At 41.4% G+C, this 19,025-nt stretch overlaps 1 protein-coding gene and 1 pseudogene across 2 annotated transcripts in view; one reads left to right on the top strand and one right to left on the bottom strand.

Annotated features, from left to right (window-relative positions):
- SND1 (staphylococcal nuclease and tudor domain containing 1) overlaps positions 1–19,025 on the top strand; it is a 411,286-nt gene that overhangs the window by 197,408 nt on the left and 194,853 nt on the right. The gene's annotated exons all lie outside the window — the stretch shown is intronic.
- Positions 1,074–2,133, bottom strand: LOC116569491 (annotated as a pseudogene).

The following is a 19,025-nucleotide window of genomic DNA, read 5'->3' as shown; positions in this document are numbered from 1 at the left end:
AGGTTACTCTTGGGCTCTTGAAATTCGGAAAAAGAGAATTCATTAGTTGAACCTTTCTGTCTGGGTACTTTTCTTCAAAATTATATGACAGAATCACCTGGGGCAGTTTTAAAAAACCAGTGGTACCCCATATTGAAAATCTAGGTACCCATTATTTGTTCCTTCTCTTTTTTTAATTAGATTTTATTTATTTGAGAGAACAAGCAGGGGAGGAGGGCAAGCATGGGTAGGGTAGAAGTAGACTCCTGCTGAGCCAAGGAGCCTGAGGGTTCCATCCCAGGATCTGGACTGCCCTGAAGGCAGACTGAGCCACCCAGGCTCTGCTCACCCCCCCAACCCCCATTTGTTCTTTTCAAAATACTGTTCTTTACCCCTAGAGATTCTGGATTTACTGGTTTGGCATAGGGCCTGGCATTGATATTTTGAATGGTGATTCTAATGTGCCGCCAATATTAATAGGCACTCTGAAAAGAAGTCTAGAGAAAACAGGAGTTCCAAAACCAACATTCTTCTCTGTTCTCGGATAAGTATAGATACAGGTAATAGGAAGAATAAAACAAACTTTATAAATGTATTTTTTCTCAGATCAGTTTTGATCCCAGAACACAGCCTTTTACCTCCACTAACTTCTGTCATATCAGCTTATTTAGAATAAGGACAGAGTGGTAGAGCAGTGAAGGGGCTAAGAGGGTAATGGTTATTTCTAGCTCTGCCTCCAGCATGTAGCGTGACCTTGGTAAGTCATTCACCCACCCTCTTTTCCTAAGGCCCCTATCTGGCCTTTTTTCAAGGAGAAAGAAACAAACAGCGTTGCTAATATTCTTTAATCTTTTAGTATCTCTTTTTAGTAATCTAAAGTTTCTTTAAACCTATTCTCAGATGCTTAAGAAAGAGAACTTCAGCTAGGGGTGTGTTGTGGGGTTAGAGAAGTCATAGCAGTGAATGAAGCCGGTCGTTTTTCTGTTGGCTTTCCAGAAAGACCAGCTACAGATTTTGGGATTTTGTTTCCTCCCCAGAACAAAAAACACCTTTATTAGTGACTGAAGATAGAAGAAGATAGAAGGGAAGAAGATTCATTTGCCTTTCCCGGCTTTGATTGTCCTCAGATAGAACTCTAGCTCCTTGCCTTCCAGCTGGTAGCACCTGCTTAGTTAGCCACACTGGCCTGGTCTTGAAGCGATGTTCTAGTTGCTGGAACTGTCCCTCCAGAAGACTGCTAATTTTAGCATTCTTCTTCCTTTCATCATATTTCTTATTTTTCCTTGATTGTTTTTTGTTTAAAATCTCTTCCTTCTCCAGAGTCGGCTAGGCCTCCTTCTTGCGGCCCAGGGGCAGTGCATGGTGGGACTCCTGCCACTATCTGCAAGGTGTGGGGAGGTATGCCATCTGTGAGCATGATGCCATTCTTCACCAGGGGCTTGGTGCTGACCAGGTCGTTGGCAGATGCATTGTCAACAGCATCAGTACTCCTTGTTTTTTTTGTTTTTTGTTTTTTTTTTTTTTTAAAGATTTTATTTATTCATCTGAGAGAGAGACAGTGAGAGAGAGAGAGAGAGCATGAGCGAGGAGAAGGTCAGAGGGAGACGTAGATTCCCCATGGAGCTGGGAGCCCGATGCGGGACTCGATCCCGAGACTCTGGGATCATGACCTGAGCCGAAGGCAGTCGTCCAACCAACTGAGCCACCCAGGCGTCCCAGTACTCCTTGTTTTGCCGGCTCAACACTCAGAGCCCCAGGAGAAGTTGCCCACGTCCAGCCTCAAGGCACGGCGCTTCTTATTGCCTCCCCCTAACGCCGGCTGTGTGTGCGTGGTGGGGGCCAGCCTTAGTATGGCAGCGGGGTGTCCCAGCTCCCACTTTCTGTTCTCATGGCAGGGCTTTCTTTTGCCCCTGGTCTTGTGGCACTTAGGCCAATTGCCCTGAGAAATGCCTAGGGCTCTCCGTGTTGACTGTGAAAGAGCTAGCCAGGGATCTTTTCTTTTATGTAGACCTTCCTCCCCAGGACTTTGATCATAAACACTAGATTTAGTTGGAAGTCTGTGGATTTGCAGAATCAGACTTTATTCCAAGTAGTTAACTCTTAGTTATCACTGCCAGTTGACTTAGTGGCCTCACTGCCATTCACCACTGACATGACTTCAAGTTAAATTGTTTACCTAAGATAACAAGGCGCAACATTGGAAAGAGCTTCAAATTTTTTTTTATTATTTTATTATTTTATTTATTTATTTGACAGAGCACACAGGCACAAGCATGGGGAGCAGAAGAGGGAGAAGCAGACTCCCTGCTGAGCAGGGATCCTAGGGATCCCAGACCCTGGGATCATAACCTGAACCAAAGACAGGTGCTTAACCCACTGAGCCACCCAGGTGCCCCAAGAGCTTCGAATTTAGACCTCTAATATTCTTTTACCTCTCTCTATAATTATCTAATTCATAGATTTCATCTAGTTGACAACTGTTTGTTTTGTTGTTGTTCTTATTTTTCTCCTTAAGAAGAAGTCTTTGGCAGTGGAAGGTATTGTTAGTATCTTTGCTTTTGGTGGCAGTGTTGCTAACTAACCCAAACTGTATCTTTTAAATACTTGTGGGGGATCAAACAAATTCAAGTATAATCTATTTGTTAGACTCAATAATTGCCATTTATGGGGTTTATTAAAGATTCAAGTCAATAGTTAAATATTGAAGAAGCCCTAGAGTTCATTGTTTTCTTTTTTGGGGTATAGATTGATGCATCTGAAATTAATGATGCATGTTTTGATGATTGAGGCATAATTATTTGGCAGCCTTTAATCTATACTACTACCCTCAAATGATTTGCTATATTATCCTGATACCCTTCTAGATACAGCCACATTTATGATCCTGGCTTTTTTCTAGCATACCTTTCTATTTTTACAAATAAGGCTTATGTTCAGCTGATATATACAGGTATGACAAACTCTAGCCAGTGCCATATGTTAAGTATTTTGAATATTATCCAATTATAACACATAAGAATTTGCATTATGTTACCTGGTCTCAGAGAATCCTTCAAGACTTGTTTTCAGGGAGGGGTATCAGTCTTTTCTCACAGTAGCTTAGCAGAGAGGGGGAGAGTGGAGAACAAGAAGTATTCCTGTTTTGGTTTGGATTGTTTGAATTGGAAGTATGACCTTGCCTATACTGATGAGCTTTGCGTATTGAGAGGGTGCAGTTGAAAGTTTTTGCCTATAAAGGATTCTCTCCACTCGAGCATCTACTTGGTGGCATTTGTTTTTCTAACTAGTGTGCTGCCCTAGGACAGAACCCTTAACAAGAAAGCAGAAGCCTCTGGAGGCTCTGTTTCTCCTAGTCAGAAACTTGTGGAAACTAAAGTAGGTCAGAGCCTCGCCCACCTGAGCCAGTCCCCTGTTTTTCACCCTATTTTATCTTTAGAGTATATGTTGAGGGCTTTTTTCACATTGACAGATTATGTTCAACAATAAGACAGTGCTCATTGTGTATGAGAAGATAGTTCATTGGTATCAGCTCATGTCCTCTCTCAGACTGTAATCAGAATGTGGTTATTCTTTCTAGATTAAATTTGTTTCCTGGGCATAAAGTGTTAACAGTGCCTTCCCTTCAATACACATAGGTGCTGGCGCGCGCGCACACACACACACACACACACACTCAGAATTTAAAAAGAAGTAAAAGTCTGGCCGGTGTCAGGACTCCCTTTTCCATCTTACTGTCTTTAGGAAGTTATTTATTCCCAGATTCTGTTCCCTGCGATTTTGAGATGATCATTTCCTACCCATGACATAACTTGTATGTTACCCACTCTCTCTTTCTCTTGTAATAACAAAATTGCTGTGATAGCCATCCAGTCAATTTTTTAAGAAATCAGGTAATTCATTTCTAAATTGGAACTTGTTTCTTTCTAATCAGCCTTGTAATGTATTACAGACATCACTCTCAGCATTGGCTACAGGAGTGATTTAATGCCGGGTTTTAATGACTCCTTCATTAATCCTTGTATTCTGGGATTTATCACTCACTGGCCTTTGACCACTGGAAATGATGAAAACTTTGATTTCATGCATATTGGATAACACTGGCCTGTTGCCGCTGGAGCCGTGAATCTCGCCTCCGCAGTGGCATGTGTGATTGAGAGCGCTGCGGATGGATGGCTGCTCTCCCAGGCCATACGCTGCTGCCGAAGGGGTGAGCTCGATGTCTTTATCAGCTCAGGGTGACCTCTTCCCAGGCTCGCTGGATTTTAAGAAGGAGTCTGCTCTGATAGCTTCATCTCCTGGACAGGTCTTGTGAAGTCAGGCTCACCTTTTCAGCTAGTTCCTGAAAAATGCTTGCATTGAGAACGTGTATCTTCATGGCTGCACATAGAACATTTTTTTTTTCCTTCTAGTAAAATAGATTTTATAGTAGGAAAACATGTTTAAGACTGTCTAGTCCACCTCCCTCATGTTACGAACAAGGGGCTGAGTCCAGGAGGAGTGATGCAACTAAGCCAGTGTCAGTATAGTGAAAACCAAGAAGAGTGATCAGAAACACACAGCGCTTACTATTTGCCAGGCAGAACCTAAGTAAAGTCTTTTGTTCCTTACAACAACTTCATGAGGTAACATTCATCTACAGCAAGTCCCGTTTTCCATGTGACTTTTCTCTGTACTGCCTGCCTGCTGCCATCGCAGAAATGACAGTGTTGGTGGCTTTCCTTACTCTTAATAGTAGCATTGTGCGTGTTCTCGGAAGAGAGGGGCTCATTTATGTACTCTGGAGTCTTGTGGCTAGAGGTAATAACCCTACATAAATACCAGGTGCAGGCCCCCCTGCCCACCGGTGCTCAGAAGAGAGGAAGTCTTCCTACCTTGAGTTTTCACAGATGCTCTCATATTACTGAGTGCTTCCTCAGTTAATTTCTTTAATTTGTTATTATTAGTTTTTTAAAGATTTTATTTATTTCTTTGACAGACAGAGATCACAAGTAGGCAGAGATCCAGCCGAGGGCGGGGGGGGGGGGAAGCAGGCTCCCTGCAGAGCAGAGAGACGGACGCAGGGCTCCATCCCAGGACCCAGGGATCATGACCTGAGCCAAAGACAGAGGCTTTAACCCACTTAGCTGCCCAGGTGCCCCAATTTTTTCAATTTATTTTTAAGACTGATTTTATTAGAGTGTGTGAATGAACATGTGCCTAGTGACTGGGTGGGTGGTGATGGGCAGAGGGAGACAGAGACATAACAGACTTTGGGCTGAGTGTGGAGTCTGACACAGGACTTGATCTCACAACACTGAGATCACAACCTAAGCCGAAACCAAGAGTCATCTGCTCAACCGACTATGCCACCCAGGCACCCCAGTTAGTTTATTTTGAACACATCAGTGAGCTTTCTAGAATCTGTCAGTGCTACATGAAGATCACATTGTAGAATCATTAAAAATGAGCCAGATTTTTTTTTTGCACAATGTAACACTTATTCTGGTGAGTATGTCTGCTTGACTGCAAGTGCTGGGAGTCATAGGAAGTGACTATTTATTTATATATTTGTTTTAAGCAGTCTCTGTGTGGGGCTTGAACTCACAACTCTGAGGTAAGAAGAGTTGCATGCTTTATGACCAAGCCAGCCAAGTGCTCTAGGAAGTGACCTATTAAAGTTCTCCTTAAAAAGCAATACTCAGAGGCAGGAGTGGACAAACCTTTTCGGTAAAGGACCAGATAGTAAATATTTTGGCTTTGAAAGCCATATGGTCTTATTACAACTGTTTGGCTCTGCCTTTAACAGGCATAGACAATATGCAAACAAATGGACATAGCTATGTTCCAATAAAACTTCAATGAAAAACAAACTATGAGTCTGCAACCCCAGTTCTCAGGACTCAAACTATGGAGGAATGAATAGATACTTACAGAACAAGTGATAAAACCAGCCATCCAAATGTTAGGAAAATGGATACTTGTGACGTAAGGAAACTATTTCTGATAGCAACATTATATGTAGATTTCAAAACAGTTAATGTGTAAAAATTTTGGAAGAAGTTGAAAGAAAACAATCTTAGAAAATGGCTGTGATGGGGTGCCTAGGTGGCTCAGTCAGTTGGGCATCTGCCTTCGGCTCAGGTCATGGTCCTAGGGTCCTGGGATCAAGCCCTCCATTGGGCTCCCCACTTTGTGGGGGGAGTCTGCTTCTCCCTCTGCCTGTCGCTCTGCCTGCTTGTGTTCTCTCGCTCTCTCTATCAAAATAAATAAATAAAATCTTTAACAGAAAAGAAAAGTGGCTGTGATGGTGGTGTACATTGTGTGTTGCATACACTTGTAGAGAGTGTAGCTTGAGAACAGCTGATCCTGAAATGTGGTGTTTTAAACAATACCTCTAGGTTAATACATGTTTTAAATAAATACTTGATGATTTCACTTATATCCAAAGAGTTATATATTCAAAATGAACAAGAACATCTTCCCACATCCCCACCCCCAACCCCCGCCGGAAACCTGGTTTTCCTTTAGGTGCAGGTCCATTTCTTGTAGTATTTTCTCTTGACCCTGGAAGCTCACTTTCTGAGGAAATGCTGGTTTTGGAAATTATTTGCAGTACTTTCTGATGGCTTTTCACTTCCTTCTAATTGAACCGTCTCTACCGGTCACTGGTGATAGGACAGTTCACTTCCTCTGTTTGGTGCCACAGGCAGCTGTCCCTGCTACTTGTTAGTGATGGTGCTCTTCTAGTTATTTGGTCCTATGAACATGTCCTTGATTTTCTAGGTGTCTGATTCCCATTTTTTGTTAAATGCTACCCTGGGTCTGTCTAGAACACCTGAATCTGTAAAACAGCAGAGTCTTTTTTGTTAGTATCATATTGCTACTCATTTAATTTTCCGATTTCTTTCTTTTTGCTTTTCTCCCTTTGTCACTATCCCCAGATCAGTTCTGACCTAAACTTCCGTCCCTTTCGAAATTTTCAACCCAATCTAATTCAAGGAGGCACTGCCTCACACAGTGGTTTTGCCAGTCTCCTGGAGACAGATTTTCTTTTTGTTCAGTATGCCCCTTTTCAGATGCATCTGGTGTAACAGCTGTATTCCCCCTCCTGAATAAAATATTTTAGGAAAGTGTCTCATGGTAAAGCACCTGGACTTTTAGCAAGATTGGGGGTAAACTCCAGACCAGATCCATCACCAGCAGGGTGGGAGGACCAGTTTTTATAGGGTGGGGATAAGACCACATGAATGAGGATACGACTGAACTGGTGTTGTAAGAGTGCCATTTGTATCAATTAAGTGTAAGGGATTAGATAATCTGTCATTATGCTAATTCTGCGTAACAGATGGTGGAAAGTTCTGCATCTCAACAGCAGTATTCACCGTGGGGGAAATTAGCTTGCACCCAGATCAGCAGTCAGGCGGGAATTCCATTGAAAGAGAGATAGTACTGGTGATTACATTAGTGTGTCCCTCTAAGGACATCCACACGTGTGCTGGCTTTCTTGAGTATCTCTGGAGTTTACTTACTCTTGCCCATTGCCCTTTTTAAGTTACCAGACCTCTTTACTCCTGTCTATAAAGAATCGGAGGTGATTTCTCTCCATTTGGTTAATTTAGGAAGATCAAGATTAGAAGTAGGTTAGGTAAATGTGGCTCAAAGCAGTAGCATATTGTGTATTTCTTCAGAGAAAAGATGCCACACAGCTATTGAAAACATTGTTGATTATCAGCCTTTAGAAGTGAACTTCAGAGGTGAAATGAGAAGCAGGAAAATGGTTATGCTTTAAGTGACATACCATGCCTTTGATATGTATGTATTTAAGAGATATAATTAAGTCCTTTGCCCTCATATTCTCGAAGGGTCAATCTTGATCCTGGTATTTTTTTCTCTGTGAATGGCTTCCCTTCAGTATTTTGTTAATGCAGAGCTTCACCTATCCCCTGAATTGTGATGATCATCAACTATATTTTTCTTTGCTTATCTCTCCTAACTTACCACACACTTGCTTTCCATTACTATTTATGCATCCTTTTCTCATCTCAGAGCTAGTATGTTTAATACTAATATTGATTTAAAGTGGTGGCTTTCAAACTTGTGTGCCCTGGAATCACCTGTGTAGCTTATTCAAAGGCACCCTGGGCAATGGAGTAGACCCCACTTTTGTAAGTCTTCACTGACTGACTTTATTCCTTTTCATACCAGCCTGTGACATAGTGAGCTTGGATAGAAGCCAAGATTCTAGACTATAAGATCATTTTGAAGAGTTGTCCAGGTTGATCAGACAGCTGTCAGAATTGATCACTGTTCATACAGAGTATAGTTCCAGATGTGCTTTAAATAGGCATGGTCATTGAGATTTAATGGGTCGGTAAATTGGATTATGCGCCATCATTCCAGAAACAGCAGACATTTTGGACTGGAATGCCTAAAAGTCAGGAGCAAGGCAGGGAAAAGCCATCCACAGCTTTAGTTCCCACCAGGAGCCAAAATAACTGAGGATGTTTGATCCTGCCTTCGTGACTCTGGAGATCTTGGGAGAAGCAGTTTAATTAGGAAGGGGTGGTAGATTTGTTGATTTGCTAACAAGTTCCCTCATGGATTTTTCACTGTTCCTTTTGCTGTCGTTCCACTCCATGTAGTCCACGGTTCAGACCTCAGTGAGTTCAGGAGCCTTCTCCATCAGCCTTTCCGCATCTGTCCCGGCTCCAGGTCCTCCTCCACACCGCTGCTGCTTGATTCCCACTAAGTGCTGTTTTCAAGTTACTTCACCACAAGAGCTATTTCAGATTTTCACAGCCATATTCAGTTAAGCCCCTTACTCTACTTCTCTCCCCTCATTCTCAGCAGACAGCCTCATCTCCTGCTTTCTGGAAGAAATACGGGCGTATCTAGAAAACACCTTCTCGCAGCTCCACACTTGCCTTTCCCCTGATTTCTTTTCTTATCTCCTGCCTTCCTTTCTCCATGGAAGATTTCAGCCTCTTTCTTTCCAAATTCATTTTTCTACATACCTGCTCTAAATTCTCTCCTTTGGTCTCCAGGGGATTTTGTGCCATCAGTTATCCCTTTCCTTTTTAACTAACTTCTGAAAATTACTCTCCAGTCTTCTCTCTTTATTGTAGCTACTTTTCTTCTTCTTGCCTTCTCTCCACAGCCAAGTTAATTAAAAGAGTTAAAAGAAGTTTTAATTCTGTCTCCATTTGCTCTTCGTTCCTTTACCATCTGCTTTGACCCCTCCACATCATTGAATCTGTGCTTACCTAAGAGACCAGTGCTTCCCTTAAGGACACTTCTCAATCCTTGCTTATATTTGATCTCTGTACTATGTAAAACTTAACACCATCTTTTTAAAATCTTTTTCTCTTTTCTTTTAGTGTGGCATACTTGACAGGATTTCCTTCTATAGTTCTGCTTACTTCTCTTCAGTCTGCTTTTGAGTGCTCCTTAAATATTTGTGCTTCCCAGGCTTCCGTCTTGTCTTGTCCGTCTTCTTACCCCACCTCAGTCTCCACGGGTGATCTCATTCATCGCATTGCTTCGGTTTTCAGGTAGATGTTGCTGATTTCCAGACCTAGGTCTCTAACCCAATTCTTTCTTTCAGGCTCTCCCTACCAGCATATCCAGATACTGCCTGCACCTCACTTCTGAGATACCAGAGTACAATATGGCTAAAACTGAGCTCATGTTCTCCCCTGTAGAAAGCTATTCCTTCTCTTGAATGATCCCACATCTTGATTGATAGTGCCACCATTTAGTCAGTCTTCTGTTCCACCAATCTAGTGTCATCTTTCTCTCTCCCCTCTCACTCTCCATACCTGATTATCTGCTGGTCTCTATCAAGTTCATTCTAGCCTTTTTCTCCTCATTGCCCGGTTTGTGCCATCTCCTTACTGGTCCTAACTCCCTGCTGATCCATTTTCCACATTATTGCTGCAATTGGCTTCCTGATACACAAATCTGATAGTTATTCTACTGCTTAAAAGTCTTCATTAATCATCCACAGCCATTAGGATTAATACAAACGCATGATCTGGCCCTTGCTTACCTCTCCATGTTTATATTTAACATTCCCTGGCTCTCATCCATCATTTCTATAAAAACCAAAAACAGCTTAAACTCACTGTTCTTGAAGTCAGTCTGCTCTCTCTGTCTGGAACATACTTTGCTTCTAGATAGCTCCTACTCAACTGTCCGCATTTCACATCGTAGAGGGGCTTTGCCTTAGGAACCCTGCCCCAACAGGACCCTGACCGGGCGTCTGTGTCAGTGCATCATCAGCACCCTGCACTTACCATAAGGTTCGTGGCGCTTACAGCATTAGGTCATGTGTCTCGCTTTTTTTTACTCCCAGTGCATCCTACAGTTTTTGCCACCTACAGGGTCTTTGAGAGAACCAGTGCTCAGATACCTTCCGTAGCTCCTTTCCAGACTTACCTGGCCTATAACTGAAATGCAGATGTTCTCTGCCTCACATGGACCCATTGAGAATTTTAGCTTTGTCTGGGACCCTAGAGGTTCTTCACTTTAGGCCCCTTGGTATGATAGCACAGAAAAATGGGACTTAAAAGATAAATGTCTTTTGTCAGGTTTGTTCTAATTAAAGTCAGAATTGGTCTCATGATTGCAAATCTGAATGAAATGCAGCTTCATTTATATGTAATAATAAATTGCATCTTGTCCTTAGGCCACACGAATATAATGTGTTTGTTTTACTTTTCTACTTTGGTTTATGTTTTGGTTGGTTGTTTGTTTTTCCTTTTTCTTTTCCCTTTCTGGTCTCTTCAGTAGGTTAATTCTTTATTGCACGATGTACCAGGTACTGTTGGCACTGGGCATAAAGTAATGAATGCTGTAGAGAGAAATCTGTCTTTTAGGTGGAAATTTATATTCCAATGGTGGCAAACAAATAAACAAAATATGTAGAACTATGTAGATGGTCAAATGCTGTAAAGAAAATAAAGCTAAGGAAGGATAGAGGAGAGGTATTCCAGGGTTAGAAGGAGACACATTGTCAGTAGGTACTTAGGCCCCACTGATAAGGGGACAGGCACAAAGACCTGAATGAAGTGAAGGAACAAGTGGTTTGAAAGCAAAGAGAACAGGGGGGACAAAGGTCTTGTAGTGCAAGTGTGCCCAGATAAAAAGAATGCCTTATGGCCGGAGCAGGGGAAGCCAAGATGGGGGCAGTGAGAGATGAGGTCAGTAAGGCCAGAAGGGGGGATAGCTGACCAGAGAGATTCTTGTCAGCCACGCCAAGTATTTGGCTTTTACCCTGAATGAGATAGGAGCCATTGTGGAGTTTTGAGCAGAGGAATACAAGCGAGTTTTGTTGACTTTAATCTTAAGGATTATTCTGGATGAGGATTATTCTGATTGAGAATAGAGTTAGGAATCTTTGGTGCTTTTGTTTTATTTTTAGTAAGCTCAAGTTCTATTGACTTTTTCTTTTTGAACTTTTATTTTGAAGTCATTGTAGAGTCACAGAAGTTGCAAAAGTGTACAGTGGTCCATCCCATGTACCTTCTAGCCGGTTCCCCCCCAATAGTTGTAACAATATAATTATAGTAAAATTTCAAAGTCAGGAATGTGGCGTTGGTGCAGTGTGTGTGTGTGTCAGCACGTGTATGTCACGTGTAGATTTATCACATGTGTAGATTCCTGTGCCCACCATCATTATCAAGACAGAAAACTATTCAGTCATCAGAGGGGTGTCCCTTGTGCTACTACCACACCTTTCCCCTCCCAACATCCATGACAACCATTAATCCATTTTCCATCTCTATCATTTCATCATCTCAAAACATTGTATAAATGGAGTCTTAGAGTGTGTGATCCATTGAGGTTGACCTTTTTCATTTAGCATAATGCCTTTGAGATCCATCTGAGTTGGGTGTAGCAATAATTTTCCCAGTCTTTATATGGAACTGGAGGCAGGTCATCATGGTGGAAAGGTGCTTGTTTTATGACTTGAGATCTGAGTTCTAATCCAAGTCAGTCACTAAATAGTTTGCTAATCTGAGATTCAGAGACATTACAGTCAGTAAGATGAGAGAATTGGAGTAGAACATTAAGACCCTTTCAGCTCTAAACTCTCTGATTATAATGAATGAAGGATTTCTGATATTTCCTTATAGTCTATAATGAAGTCTGCCTCTCTCGTTAATATTTACTGTGCAGTAATCTTATAGTCTCATAAGGACTACTTAAGAAACAGCTCATAATCGTTTTATTGACATGTTGCTGCTACTTATATTACTCAAGTGTAAGCTTGACAGGCCAAAATAGTAGTTGGCAAACTGTAAATGTAAAGGTGAGTCTTTGATTTTTTTTTTCTTCACTATGTTCAGTGATTAAGATCAGAAGTAAACCTCCTACTCTACCTAGTGAGCCTCAGAGATTCAAGGAATCTAATAAATTCCTGTTCAGTGTCGGTTTTACTCTTAAACCAGTTTTACTCTTAAATCGGTTCTTTGAACACATTTCTACTAGTGAGTAAAGGCAGTTTCTTGCCATTGGAAAAAATACTTAGCCAAAGTATAAGGACCAGCCAGTGAAGAATCCAAAATTGGTCTTTAGTTTCCTTGGTAGAAAATATACTGTATACATACATACTTTTATTCGCTCATCCCTCTGTCCTCTTTTTTAAGAATATTTGGGTAATGCATTATACCTTTTTTTTTTTAAGATTTTATTTATTTGACAGAGAAAGATCACAAGAAGACAGAGAGGCAGGCAGAGAGAGAGAGAGAGAGGGAAGCAGGCTCCCCGCTGAGCAGAGAACCCGATGCAGGACTCGATCCCAGGACCCTGAGATCATGACCCGAGCCGAAGGCAGCGGCTTAACCCCAGGTGCCCCATGGGTAGTGCATTATATCTTAAACAAATAGTAGACATTAAACAGTTGAATAGAATAAATACCTGTCAAGAATAAGTAAATATTTGTCAAGAATAAATAAATATGTCAAGAATCCTGGCCTCCCACCCTTTTCCACCATTTTTTGGTGTGCACAGAAAGGATAGGGCTCTTATAGTCCCTAGTAGAAGGATTGGAAGAAATTGTGCCTGCTGCCACAATATTCTACAAACCACAACCAGAAATGTATATAAATATACCTTAGTGTTTGTATACTTACTGAAACCATACGTAATCTACTTTGCCTTGAATATTATCAGCTAGTGCTATATAAAAATACTGGCAGAAAGATGAAGCTATTATCAAATATATATGACTATTGATCAGTAACTGCTAGTTCATTTTTAAATTACGTTCAAGCTTACGTATTCTAATCTATTTTGTAGAGCATTTAGATCTACTCCCTTATTTTATACATACAGAAACTGGTACAGGCTTAGCTCCTTCACAAGTTTTAAACCGCCGGAGAGCTGGGGTAAGAACTGAGATCCTCTGCCCTGAATCACTGCTCTGTGCCAAGAGTTCCTTAGGAAACAAGCTCATCATTGCCGTCTGTGGCCACAGAGGGCTGGAGCAAGTGGGAAACATTAAGCAGCTTTCATTGTTGAAGAGTAACTATAAATGCTCTGTGTAATTTCTCTCTTGTCGGATGAAGCAGAATTGATCAGCATTTATTCTTAACATTTCTTTTTTATCGTATTGATCAACATTTATTCTTAACATTTCTTTTTTATCGTATTCATTTGTTTTACTGTGTTACTCTTATATTAAGATACAATTTCATCTTAAGCCGGCTCCACACCCAGCCTGGAGCCCAACGCAGGGCTCAATCTCAGCACCCTGAGATTATGACCTGAGCTAAAATCAAGAGTCAGATGCTCAGCCAACTAAGCCATCCAGGTGTCCCCTATGTTATATAGAATTTTTAAAGGACAGCAGTACCATAAAGGAAAAGAGGCTGAGAATCTGGAGGATCTTAGATGCCGTTGTAATGGTGTCACTCTCTGTGTTTCTTTAGACTACCCATTTAAACATGTTCAATTTCTCTCTGGGTCTGTTTGCATCTGTGTATGGAGGTTATTGGCTTGGTTTATCTCTTTGGGCATTTTTTGCTCAAAAATTCCATGACTCAGTTATTACTTTGTTTTCATCCAACGCCCACAGAACCCCTTGGGAACTCGAATGAAATCAGTCAGCTAGCCAATAAATATTTATTGAGTGCCTACTAGGTGTTTGGCACTTAGATAAGATATATGTACAAAGGGAGATAAGATACAGCAGTACAAGATGAGTGCCAAAGGAGCAGCACAGCCAACAGTATAGAGAGCAGGAGAGTGCAAGGTGCTTGTTTGGTAGTGAAATGGGCTGAGATTGAGCAGAAAATTGAGAGGAGATTAATGGACTAGGTTTAGAGAGGCAGATGAGGCTCTTTCGCAGAATACCTTTAATAGTCTGTTACCTTATAATTTGTAGTACTGCTTAGCCAAAGGAAAACTGAAATTGGAATAAAAAACTGGGCTTCTAATCGTGGCTCTGCCACATAGAAACAGGATTGCTTGTGGTAAGTCTGAATCGTTTACTGTTTGTACATACTGCTGTGTGCGTTGCAGGCAGGAGCAGGTTAATGTGTTAAATGCCTGTCCTGTAGTAAACTCACAATAGATGGCCATTAAATCTGAATTTATCTTTTGAGTGAAAATCAAAGAAATTGTTCTGTCATCTGATGTTTACAGCATGGGGCTTGGGTTAGGTGATTAGCAAGATCTTTTTTCTCACTGAAATGCCAAGTCTCTGCATAGCTTTTCTTGGTTCTAACTATCACTGGTGACCTTTAGAAACTTTCAGTGCCTCACGTTTCTCATCTGTAAAATAGGGATGATAAGCGTTCCTAATTCCTCAGGATTTTGTAACCATTAAGTGGATTTAATAAATATGTAAAGCACGCAGAATAGTTCTTTAAAAAGTCAGTCTTCCCTCCTTCTCTCTAACCATTTTCTTTCTCCTAACCCTAACCCTCTCCTCCTCCTCCTCCTCCCTTCTCTCCCTCCCCCCACAAAACCCCCCCTTCCCTCTCCTCTCTTTCCCCTCCATCATCATTTCTGTATATGATAACTTAGTATTGTCTCTGTATTGGAAAAGTTCTCTGATTGTGGTGGGTTTGAGATTGAGGATCGCTCTCAAGGCCAGTGCTTTAAGGGGCCTTGACTGACTGTGTTTAGAATCCGTGGGCATTGCAAGGAAACCAGAGAGGGGGAGGCTGTTGTAAGTAGTCAGGTGAGAGGCAGTGAGAGCCACAACGGGGAAAAAGAAAAGAAAGCATTGATGAGAGAAACATTGGAAATTTGAGTTAAAGTTTTGACAGCGAATTTTATGTGGAAATATTAGACATCAGGCCTGGGTGACTGGGTGGATGATGGCCCTACAGTTAGAGTTAGAGACCTTAGGAGATTGAGCTGATTTAGTAGGTTTTAGAAACACTTAATCTGGGGAAGAGAGTTTTATTTTTGAAATGCTGAGTCTTACATGGCGATGAATCATGTGAATTCACATGTCCTGTGAATAGTTGGAGACATAACCGCATGGCATATTTAGCATTGAGGGGACCAACTCAGCTGGGTTGGGAGTACCTATTTGTTAGAAAGTTTGCTTTCTGCAAGCTGGATCCAGTGTTTAATTGCTTAGTTGTTTTGTGAAGGATCTGTTTGTGTCCTGGGAAAGAAGCATGTTTGTCTAAAAGATGGAGTGTCACTGTGGGTACATACTCTATGTTCTGTCCTAGAGTATAAGGGAGATTCAGAAAAGTCCATGCAGTTTCTGTCTATGAGACAGACATTTTTTTTTTTTTTCACTATTTCTCTTCTATCTTATTTTGAGGGTTGGAGATTGGGGAAAATCTCAGGTATTTGAAGGTGGACATCATTTTATTGCCACTTGTATTTAATATGGCCCTCCTGCTTCATCCAGTGTTCCTCATTGTCCTGACTATCTCAGATATGACTGGTAAGTGCAGTGAGACTCAGAGGAGCTGGCATAATAGAGCGTAATACCACAGATATCCTTGTCTTAGAAAGCTGTATCTATGATATTGCTGAATAAATGAAACTGTCGTGTAAGAGGTGGCAATAAGATTACAGCACTGCAGAAATCCCGGGGGCAGAATAAAATTGTCTATTTAGTAAGCATAACTATTTTATATAACTATTTGATGTTACACTTCTTCCCCCTCCTTTTCTAAATCACTTTGACCCATATTTTTCAGCACTATTCTCTCCGGTAGTCAGAGTTATATAGCAGGTTAGATGTTTAATTCTGCTGCTTCCAAGTATATTTCCATCTTATTTTCCTCCCTGTTAGTTGTTCTTTCAGGAGATCAAGAGTAGGTGTGACCTCACATGGGGCGTGAGTGGAAGAAGGTAATGGGTAGGATATGGCTCCGAGACACCTCGGAGTAGAAAATGAGCTATTCTGGACAGGTTGAATATGAAGTGACTTCTCTTCATCACCCACTTGTGAAACCCTGGTCTCTAGATATCTTTGCTTTTATTTCTTTCCTTCCTAAACTCAAGATTACTCTTGGTTGCTCAGTGGGACATGGCCTCTGAAGCTAGAGATGCTTTTGTCAGTGCCCAGGAGTAAGCCTGTTATCAGTAATGAAGTTTTGATAGATGTGTGCTGTGGGGATTCAAGGATTTAATCTGTCAACAAAGCAGAAATTTATTCATTGAATTTTTTTTTCTTTTTCTCACCCCTCCATCTTCCCTTTCTCCTTCCTTCCCTCCTTCTCTCCTTCCCTCCTTTCTTCCTTTCTTCATTTCTGCCAGTCTGCTAGTTTATGGGTCTCCTTTGGTTTCATTCGAATGGTGTATCCTTTCAAGTTCTTCAAATTGAAGTCAGTCTCCATCATGCTTCATTCTTCCCCTGCATATTCCCCTCCTGCTGAGGAAGAATGATTAGGATTCATTAAATTAAAAAGAGAAAACAGAGTTGTAGTTCTAAGAGTTCTTGACTTTCCTATCTCAACTCCAGTCTCTAGAAAATGCTCTCATTGACAGAACAGTTGTGTTTAGAACCTGTACATCTTCTGAATGATCATTAAATGTGAACTGAAACCTATTGGAGAGTTTTGTTCAAAAGAATGGGATTTCTTTGTTTTTGTTTTGTTGCTTCTAATGTTCAGATCAGTCTCATTCCATACTTGCCCGTTCTTGAGTCTGACTTTCTGGGTTCATGCTTCTCTGAGGGTCACACTGTGTCTTGTGTTCCACATAACTACAGCTGAGTTGGTGGGTCTAAGTGTCAGGAGCAAGGATGTCCTCTCCAAAAACTCCAGGTGCCTTAATGCAGCCCTTGGTAACCATTGCTTTTCTCCCTTATTTCACCCTAGTCTCTGACTGAGCCTTTTTAGGGACATCAAGACATTTGAATCTTCTTTGTTTTCAGTTTGTGTCATGAATTCTGGGAAAGTCTCTAGCCACTGTTCACATCCTTTGGTGGTCATACTGGTGAAAGGACTTATTAAATGGGAAAAAAAAAAAAAGGAGCCTTTAAAGGTTAAAAGATTTTTTAAAAATCCATCTTAGTTATTTTTAGAATTACATTATTTCAAAGGGGGAGTGAAAAAAATAGGGAATGTGTATGGTAGGAGAGAGATTCAGTAAATCTATAAAGGATGGTGTGTGCCACCTCAGATGTTGCTAATTACTGATGCTTCTAAAACAATCTCCTGTCTGCATATGCCGCTTGGTTGTGTGGGAAGTGCCTCTTGAATGTGTTTTAAGAAAAAAGTGGGGGGGGGGGGGCGTTATTGTTCTGGATTCATGGGACCTCAGTCAGTGGAGATTGGAGGATAAAGACACTGGGTGGGAGGGGCAATGTGTTACCCTCTGAGTCATCACGATACTGGGTTCTGGAAGCTACCTGTTGCTCCCTAAGACTTTTTCCTGGTTTGAGGCCTACCTAAAAACCAGTAACATGATGAAAGAGACCTGTTCATTGCCCGTTGTCTATAGATGCCTCTCATATAGAATTTCACTCTCTGCCCCTTATAGCCTATTTTGTCAGCCTATAAAAACCAAGTCTGTCTCAAGCCTGGAATTGTCAGGTTCCTGCCTCAAAGGGCGTGGATATTAGAGGTCTTAGTGTGAACTTGTAAAGAAGATCTAAAGGGAGCCTAGCTTTTGGGTCTGTTAGCTGTTAATCATTTTCCCCACTTCTGCTCGCTCATTTAGAGTAGAGAGCCAACCATTTGAGTATAGGTAGACCTAATATTCTAAAGAAAATAGCTTTCTAGTTCTTGCTGCTTTCTACCTTCTTATCACATCCTTTGGTGACCTTTCTCTCCTTGCTTTTCTCTTACCTTTTTGCGAAGAAAGACATCAGTACCCTGTGACTTCTCTGGTTCAGCCCCACAGTAGAACATCCCTGTATAGCGGAGGAAAAGTGAGATGAGCCATCTGGTACGGTAGAAATCAATATTGGAACCCTGTCAGCTGGGGATCTCCATCCCTGCACTTGTGAGGAAGCCTGTCTTTATGGCAGAGGTACAGCCAATGTGAAAAGGATGTGAAGGCAGTTTTCTGGCTTTAAGACATTGGAGTCTTTGAGGGTCATGGGTGACAGAGGGCCAGGCTACATGCCTGATGTCTTGTCATGTCAACGTTCTCATAGTAAATAGCCATGGGGTGCATGTTGTGCTTAGTTTATGAAATTTGACTACAGGGCCTTGAAGTTATTGTAGAGACATTGTATGGAAAGTGTATGTGTTGGGGATGCATGTGCACATATGAGAGATGAAATTCTGATCCAGGTGCTATGAATTCTGTGAATGAATTAAGCTGTTAATTATCTTTCAACCCTCTCTTTTGCCTCAACTGGACTATAGTTAGAGGCATTTCTTTTTAGGCTTGCATTATTCTGAATGTGTCCATGTCTATGTTTGCCTTGAGGAAAATATTCTGCTTTTGCAATCTCCATGGACACTTCAGTGGCTGATAAAATGTAGATGTTTTCTAAGTGGAAGCTGTTGAGCTCAAACAGCTAGATGAAGCTCTTTGAGCCCAAGCCATTGAGTTATCTATTATCTCAGTCAGATGGAGGATGAGAGGGGGTGTGTAGGCATGGGCACAAGTGTGTAAGTTATGGAATTACTCTC

Source organism: Mustela erminea, chromosome 11 (genome assembly GCF_009829155.1).
Source record: "Mustela erminea isolate mMusErm1 chromosome 11, mMusErm1.Pri, whole genome shotgun sequence".
NCBI classification, from domain to species: Eukaryota; Metazoa; Chordata; class Mammalia; order Carnivora; family Mustelidae; genus Mustela; species Mustela erminea.
The sequence above is the reverse complement of the archived record's forward strand: the minus strand, read 5'-3'. Positions and strand labels throughout refer to the sequence as shown.